The sequence below is a fragment of the Gorilla gorilla genome, chromosome 6 (genome assembly GCF_029281585.2).
Source record: "Gorilla gorilla gorilla isolate KB3781 chromosome 6, NHGRI_mGorGor1-v2.1_pri, whole genome shotgun sequence".
Lineage (NCBI taxonomy): Eukaryota > Metazoa > Chordata > Mammalia > Primates > Hominidae > Gorilla > Gorilla gorilla.
The window spans coordinates 15375189-15384080 of record NC_073230.2 but is presented as its reverse complement, the minus strand read 5'-3'; positions in this window follow the sequence as shown (position 1 = coordinate 15384080).

Below are 8892 nucleotides of genomic sequence, written 5' to 3'. Positions count from 1 at the left end.
AAGGTTGAGAGGTTGGGGGATGGAGCTGGGAGAAGCTGACTATGCAGGGTTAATAAGTCCGTGTTAAAGAGTTCTGCCTCCTTCCTAAAATCTATGGTGTCATCTTTGACAACCATATTACCTTTACCCCCAACATCCAATTCTATCAAACCCCCAAATCCTATCACTTTTGCTTTCTACATATCTCTTTAATCTATCCACTTTAATCTGTCCATTTCTCTTCATATTTACCAACACTGCTTCAGTCCATTCTATCATCATTTCTGCTTGCACTAATGGAACAGCCTCCTCATTGATCTATTTGCTCCTACTCTTGCCCCAGTTTAATCCATTCCATGGTAATGAGAATTCAGACCTGACATTGATAGCATTTGATGACATAAGATAACATTAGAAGATCTAATGTGCAACAGGAGGGCTCCACGACATAATATTGTATTGTACTTGAGATTTTCCCTAAAAGAGTAGATTTCAGGTGCCACACACAAAAAACAAGTAATTATGTGAGATAATGGATGTTAATTTGCTTGATTATAGTAACCTTTTTACTTTCTATATGTATATCGAAATATCATGTTGTACACCTTAAATATATACAGTAAAATTTTTTACATAAGAAATGCAAGAAAATAAACTTGTTAACAAAAAAGAAGGAAAACACTGACAAAGAACCAGTTTGGATTTTTGTTAGTTTGTTTTTTGAGAGGAGAGGGTATGCAGTGGGCAGTTTATGAGTTCAATTTTGGACCCGTTGAGTTTGAAATGCTCTTGGGATGTCCTGGAGAAGAAGTCAGGTAGGAGGTGAATGCTAGGTGGATATCTTCTGCTTTCCCACATAGAGCCACTCTCCACCCTTCTCTATTCTGCTGTATCCAGAGAGACTGACCTGTATGAAATGAATCAACATCCCATGTATCCTTAGCACCTGGTTCCCATGTTCTCTGTCTTCTAGTTAGGTTCAGCCAATGGGAGGTAGAAGCAGAAGACTGAAGGCAGAGCGTGGAGGCTGATTATTTATTCCATATTATCTCCATACTGCATTCTCTCTTCCCCTTCCTTCTCCTGCCCCTCTTCCCCACCTTTTCCTACGTCTACCACTCCTTTGCCACCTCCTCCTCTCTCTCACTCTCATTCAGTAATCATTTCCACCTCCTTCCTTATTTAGGCCTAAAGCAGTAATGTTCCCTGAGATACTGTACCATTATCCTTTGTTGCCTTCCCTAAACCCTTTGTAAATGATCTCTTAACTAAAGTCTTCTTAATTACCCATTTTGAATGTGCCATATATTTCCTGCATGGATCCTGACTAATACTGAAAAGTTGGAAACGGTTAGGCTGGGGTTTGAGAGTCACCTGACAGGAGGTGGTAACTACAGCCATAGGCACGATGAGAATCCTTGGAAGACAGTGTAGAGAAGGAATGGGCCCAGAGAAACTCAAACATATAATGGTCCCCAGAGGAGGATAATCCTGCAAAGTCACTGGAAAAGTAGTGGCCAAAGTGGTAAGAGAAAAATTAGGGAAGTGTTATGAAAGCCAAAGGAAGCAAAGGGAATAAAAAAAGCGTTTGCAGTCAAGACTATCAACTGGTGCTACAGTCATTGGATTTAGTGACTTAAATGACATCCGGAATCTGTTACATATTTTCTGTGTTCCCTTGTAGTTTATAATGCTTTTAATTTTTTATATTTCTTTAACTTATCTAGAATTTATTTCAGAATACAGTTTAAGGTGAAAATTTATCCTTCTTTAGCCATTATTCCAACATCATTTACTAAATAATTCATCACTTTCTCTGTTACAATTACTTCATCATATACTGTTTTTAAAAGTACAGAGAGATGCCTAAGCACTTTCTATTCGATGTTTAAGAGCTTCCTATTTAACTATCATTGTGGAAAGGGTTGTCACTTTCATACATTTCAATATCGTTTTGAGCAAGTCTAACTTCTTATTTCTTAATTTTCAGAATTATATTATTAATAGTCTATTTATTCTTCCAGATGAACCTTAGAAACATTTTATCAATTAAAAAAATCCACTGGGATTTTGTTTGGGATTGTTTTAATCCTACAAATTAAATTGGGAAGAGTTTAACTTCATTATATTTAGCCAGAAACTTCACACACACACACACACACACACACACACACACACACACACACACATCTACTTATCATCAAGTCTTTTTTTTAGCTCTAAGAAGAGAATAAGAAGCATATTTTGTGAAGGTCATTTCCAAATATTTTATATTTACATTCTTCTGTCTGATTTTTCTTAGACATTCTTTGTTATTCTTTCTCTGACATGGTTTTGATATAACAGTAATAATGTGTGTGGTGGAAAACTAAGAGAAATTAAGAAAATACATTAAATAAATCCTAACATCAACTCCCAGATCCCAACATTGTTAACTTTCTGTTGTACCTACTAAACACTTTTTTTTTTTTCCTGAGACAGAGTCTCAGTCTGTTGCCCAGGCTGCAGTGCAGTGGCACAATCATAGTTAACTGCAGCCTTGACCTCCCAGCCTCAAGCAATCCTCCCACCTTGACCTCCCAAGATGCTGGGATTATAGGCGTCACTTTTTATTCTCTTATCTATGTGTATTTTTACATGTTCCTTATACAAATGAGATACAATGTTGTTCTATAATCTTCTTCTTTCACCTGCTCTACCAGGAATATCTTTCCTATCAGTACGTACATTTCTAACACATCATCTGTCATTGCTGCATGCTCTTCCATTGTATAGACGTACCTTAATTTATTTAAACAGTCTCTTATGCGACTTTGCTGTTTTTCCAATTTCCAGCGTGAAATAATGCTGTGATAAACCTCTCTTATCTCCTCAACTCCAAAGATCTTTGGAATTTTATTTTTATTAAATATTAAATATATACAAAAATATTTATAAAATGAATGTTTAAGTGTTTTTAAAAACTATACAGTGATCACTTTTGTAGCCACTATCCTAAGAAACACCACATCTAATCCTCTATGTGTCCCTCTCCAATCTCATCCTTCTTTACTCATCATTCCCTTTATTTTGTTTGTATTTTACCACATGCATATTTTTCCATGAAAGGGCCATATATGCCAAGTGGCCCCCAAATGCCAAAGGAGCCGAGAAACCAAAGAAGGAGGCAAATAAATCCAGCTTGTCAGTATTGGCTGATTTATTAAGAGAACTTACAAACAGAAGCGTGGTCTTGGGTGGCCACAAGACAAGCAGATCTCCGCATTGTTAATCCTCAGAACCACAGCTTTATACCACAGGGAAAAGGTATACGTGCTCCAGCAAGACAATGAAAGGCAACCCTCCAGAGCAGGTGAGAATGCTATGTGCGTCACAGCCTATAATTTGTGCGATAACATGAAGGTTGCTTTGATCTAAAAGTAGGAGTACATGTTTTTACACTAAGGACAGTAACTAAAACAGAAATCAGGAGGCATTCATGGGACTGGGGCTAATCAGAAGTCAACATGGTTGATTAGCATCCAAGATGGAGTCACTTTTGTCTCCATACGCACATATGCCTGAACATATATAATATGTGATTTTGCATGGTTTCAAACTATATAAATTGAAATTTTACTGCATAGATCTTTCGGTGACTTGCTTTTTCCCCTCAATGTATTCCTGAGATGCATCCATGTTGTTGCACATAGCTACAGTGTATCCATTTTTACGGTTATATAGTATTCAATTACATGAATATACCATATTTTAAATCTATTCTCCTGTTAATGAATAGATTTTGCTATTACAAGTAATGCTACTATGAACATCCTTGTACCTGTATCACAGTACATGCGTATAAGAATTTCTCTTGGCCAAATATCAAAAGCGAAATTACTGGATCAAAGGCATGCACATTTTCAACCTTTTAGATAATGGCAAATTTTCTTCCAAAATGGTTGAAAAAATTTATAGTCTCATTAGCGGTGTATAAGAACTCATTGGTTCCACATCTTTTCTCATTCTTGTTATTTGACATTTTAAAACTTTTGTCAAACTAATGGGATTGAAATAATATGCCATTGTGGTTTTAATTTGCATTTCCCTGATTACAAATGAAGTTGAGCATATTTTCGTATGTTTGTTCACCATTTGTGTTCTCTCTTCAGTGACATGCCCATTTAAATCCTTTCCCATTTAAAATAAATTAGGCTGTATTTTTTTTATGGGCTTACAGTTTTTATGTAGTCTGGATGCTAATTCTTTGTCACAAAGGTATAGCAAATCCCCTCTCCCAGTTTGTGGCTCATCTTTTTCTCTCTTTAGGTATCTCTTGATGTACAGAAGTTCTTAACTTTAATGTGGTTGACTTTAATAATTTCCTTTACTATCTGTGCTTTTCAATATAGCTTCAGAAACCCTTCCCTTCCTTTAATTGAAAAGGGCATTCTCTTACATTATCCTTCAAAAACTTTAAAGCTCTACCTAAAGTTAAGTCTTTAATCCATCTAGAATAGATTTTTTGGCATGTGGTGTGAGATAGGGGTTCAAATTGAGTTTTCCTATAGGAATAACCAGTTGTTTCAGCATCACGTATTTAAAGCCTATGCTTTCCCAGCTGATTTTCAGCTCTGATCAGCCAGCTCTGATACATTTGACAAGCAACCTGCCAAGTTCCACTATCCACTCTTCAACCCGTCCTCCTTCAAAAAAAAAAAAAAAAAAAAGCCTCGAAAAGAAAAACAAAACAAAACAAAACAAAAAACCCCACTTTGTTGGGATTTGAGTGTAATTGAATTAAATATATGGGCCAATTACAACAAAAGTGAAAACTTTACAATATTGAATCTTCCTATCTATAAACATAGTATTTCTTTCTACTTATTTAAACGTCCTTTAATTTCTGTCAATAATTTTATGATTTTTTTGTGTACAGATCTTATACATATTTTGTTAAATTTATCCCTAGGTATTTAATATGTTTATAGTATTGTAAATGTTACCTGTTTTTATTTGTGGCTATAAATAAATTCATTTTTAAATTATTAACCTTATAAGTAGCAATTTTGCTAAAAAGGCTTAATTCTAATTTGTATGCAGATTCTTTTGTATTTTCTATGCAAAAAAAATCATCATCTGCAAATGATGACTATGTAACTTTTCTGCCTACCTAATCCTTACAAATTGTATATAAATTTTGTATCATCTTTCTAGTACCTGACTAAAGTTTTTTGTGGGTGATATTCAGAAGCTTATTATTTGTATTGGGTATCATTCACGGTGCTTTTGTTTCTTGACTGTGGATTCATATTTCTATGGGAATTCTTTGAAGCCTAGATTGAAGGGAGTTCATTAAAGAGGATTTGCATTTGTTTCTGCCAGATGCCCACGGGTACTACTGAAGGAGGGCCACTTTAAACTAAATTCTCAGCTTGAAGTTTTTCCAGACCACCCAGGTAGTAAAACTCAGGCAGCAAAACTCACACATAAGGGGTGGCTTGTACTTATAAACTTTCGGGGAGATTTTCCTTCTCCTTTACCCAGTGCCAAGTTTTAAGATAAGCAAATTTTCTTGTTGTCTGCTGTGGGGGCAATTTTGTTTCTGGTATACCCTTTCGAGCTTTATGTAGGATGTTGTCTTTTAGACTACCTTCTTTGGGCTGGACCTAGGCTTTGTGACCTATTGTCCACATCTCACAAGGTTGTGAAAACTGGAGCTCAAGATCCCCTGGATCTGTCAAAACTGCTCCGTACAGAAGCCAGCATTAGAGCCTCTGTCATCTTGCTAGGGCCTTGCTTTGAATTGTTTTGGCCTTACTTTATTACCAGTTCATTGATGCATTTTAAAATATATTTCTATATTTTATTCATTGTTTTTAATTATTCTCAATAGGAGGGTTGGTAAGAGTATCCAGTTTGCCAATGGTCTTCCATCCACCCCACTTCAGCTACCCATTCTCATACCCTAGAGCTTTTCATTTCCAAGATCTGTTTAACCTAAATTTCAAATATCTACCCTATGGCCAACATCGCCTGTCCTTGAGTTCCTTTAATTTATCAGTTCTATGTTAAGAGTTATTCAACCCCATTAGGACTGCCAACCCATTCATCCTCATATGTTCATGTTCACTGTCCACCTTCTCAAATTCATCTTAAAATTATTATTATTATCATTATTTGAGACAGGGTCTTGCTCTGTCACCCAGGTTGGAGTGCAGTGGCACAGTTACAGCTCACTGCAGCCTCAACTTCCTGGGCTCAAGTGATCCTCCTGCCTGTAGCCTCATGAGTAGCTGAGACTATAGATGTGCACCACCACACCTGGCTAAGTTTTTTATTTTTTGTAGAGAAGAGGTCTCAGTATGTTTCCCAAGCTGGTCTCGAACTTCTGAGCACAAGTGATTCTCCCACCTCCCAAAGTGCTGGGATTACAAACCTGAGCCACCACGCCTAGCCTCAAATTCATTTTTATCCAGATTAGAATCTATGTAGGGTAACTGTGTTGCAAAATGCAATGTGCCTTCTGCAATTGTGCCATGCTGTGGTACTGATCCTGTGTTCCATCATCATAATCACTCCCTTACACACACCTTCCATGTCCTTATTCCTTTCCCCTTCTAATATTTAATCTGGCAACAACTACTGATTAAACCTAAATCTACCCACCTATTCTGTACCTAGTTCTGGAAGGTAACAAGCAACTATGCTGACTGATTTCCTTCGAAATGTATGTGGCTTCAGTATGCTCAGCAATCCTACTCTATTTCTCTATTAGTTCATTTTACCACCTTTCAAAGCAACTGATTCACACCTTCCTCTCTGCAAATCCCTAGCCTTCCCCGAGCCACTCCTTTTTCAATTGGTGGATTCCCTTCTATTCTACTGGGGACAATAGAATCCAACAGTGGAGAGCTTTCTCATTCACCCACACCACCAAATCCACTAAACTCCTTGAATCTGTAGTACTGTATATTCTTAGCTTTCCTTCTTGTAACTTTGATGAACTGTCAAAAAAGTGACAAATGCAAAAGTGAAAAACGCTTGAGTGCATGGATCCCACTTTTCCCCTCTACCTATCATTATATATAACTCCCTGTCATTCTGTTTGTCTTTTTGGTCTGAGAATGAGCACAAGCTGTCAGATTTTTTTTTCTTAAAACAGGAAACTTCTGCTTCTGGGAAGATGTAATAGACATACTTTCCCCTATTCCTCCTGCTAAATCAAATGAAAACCTCCTGGCATTACATATAAAAGAAATATTAAAACATTGAAAGGTGGAGAGAAGAAGGCAGACCAGATGGGGGATTTGGAACCTGAGGAACAACATAGTAATAGTTCTCTGTGCTTTTTGTTTGTTTGCTTCATATATCCCAGGCTTTGAGCTGAATAAGCTGGTAAGCCACAAACACCAACAGGCAGAAACCAAAAAAAAAAAAAAAAAAAGAGCCTCAACAAAAGCAAGATCTGTCAAGCCAAAGAACCAGGAAAGGGTCAGCCTAGTAAAACAGAAAACTTTTAGACAATAACCACTCCTAAAATGACAAAAAAAAAAAAAAAAAAACAAAAACTGTGGCCCTATTCCCATCTATGCTAAACAAGTCCTACTAGGAAGCCTAGACTGTAACCCTCTGCTAGGCTACACTGAGGCCCTCCCAACATGCTGTCCAAGGTGCTGTGAAAGAATGCTGAGTAGGGAGCACCAGGCAGTAATGACACACACTTTCCTCCACCATCCCCCTCCCCAGTACCAGTAGAGACCACATAGGGAGTTTGGACTTCCACTCCCACCCCCAACTGGGGTGCCATTAGAGGAGGCCTGGTGGAGCTTCAGGGTTTTCACCATGACCCAGTGGAAATGAGGCCACCTCTTCACCCCGGTATCAGTGGAGGCCTCATGTAGAGGAGTTATGAGGCGCTTCTACCCCTCCCTGCCAGGAGGGTATCAGTGGAGGCCCAGTGGGAAGCGGAATTCCTGCCCTGCCCAGCAGTAATGGGGAGCTGTCAAAGAGCATGGACTTTACCTGCCTGGGTCATCTTTGCAAACTTAGTGCCTGGACACTGCTTGGCATATGATAGGGGCTAGTTGCACAATGTTGCTCCAATCACTCATTCCTTCTGTACATCAATTTCCTCCTCAGAGGAAAATGAGAATGAACATAATAGTGTCTACCTATAGGTTGTTGTGTGGAGTAACTGAATTTATACGTGTAAAGCTCCAAGTGTCCAACACATGAAGTGTCAGCCATTGCTGCTGCTGGTGTTGTCATTTATTCATTCCTCACTGGTTTACATGCCACTTAAATCTAACGTGTCACATCGCATGACTTTTGTAGTGTCTTCATTCTTATTTTCTATATATTCTGTAACTGCAATCATATTTCCCTCTTTATACCCAAGAGATATGGAGAAGTATATTTTTTTATTTTCAAGTGGGTGGGAAATTTTTGTTGAAATGTTTTGTTCTGATTTGTACTTTTATTTGTAGTTTTATTATTCTGTGGTCAGAGAATATGTCTGTGCACTTCGTATTTTAAGAGATTTATTGATGTTTTCTTTATAGTCTAGTATGTAAGCTATTTAAAAAAATAATTTCTTCAATTAAAATAATTTCTCCCTTTTTCCTCATTGTGAAGGCTTTTATGCTAGGGATATATCTTATAAACATACTTTCCAACACACCAAACTAGACAGTTAAATGAAATAAAAGCTTCAATCATGTTGAGTTAAAATGCTTTATTCCTATTCAATTTGCAGTAAGCACAGATTGCGAAGTTCCCCAGAGGGAGAGAAATGGGAGTAGGTACACTCAGCCTGCAGGTATGATTTGTTATTGTTCTTCTGCCTCTTTTCTCCCTCTAGTTTTCTTCTTGCAAAGAATTCCTTTAATTCCTAATTGTAGCAAATTGTAATTTCCAAAAGTAGTCACAGCG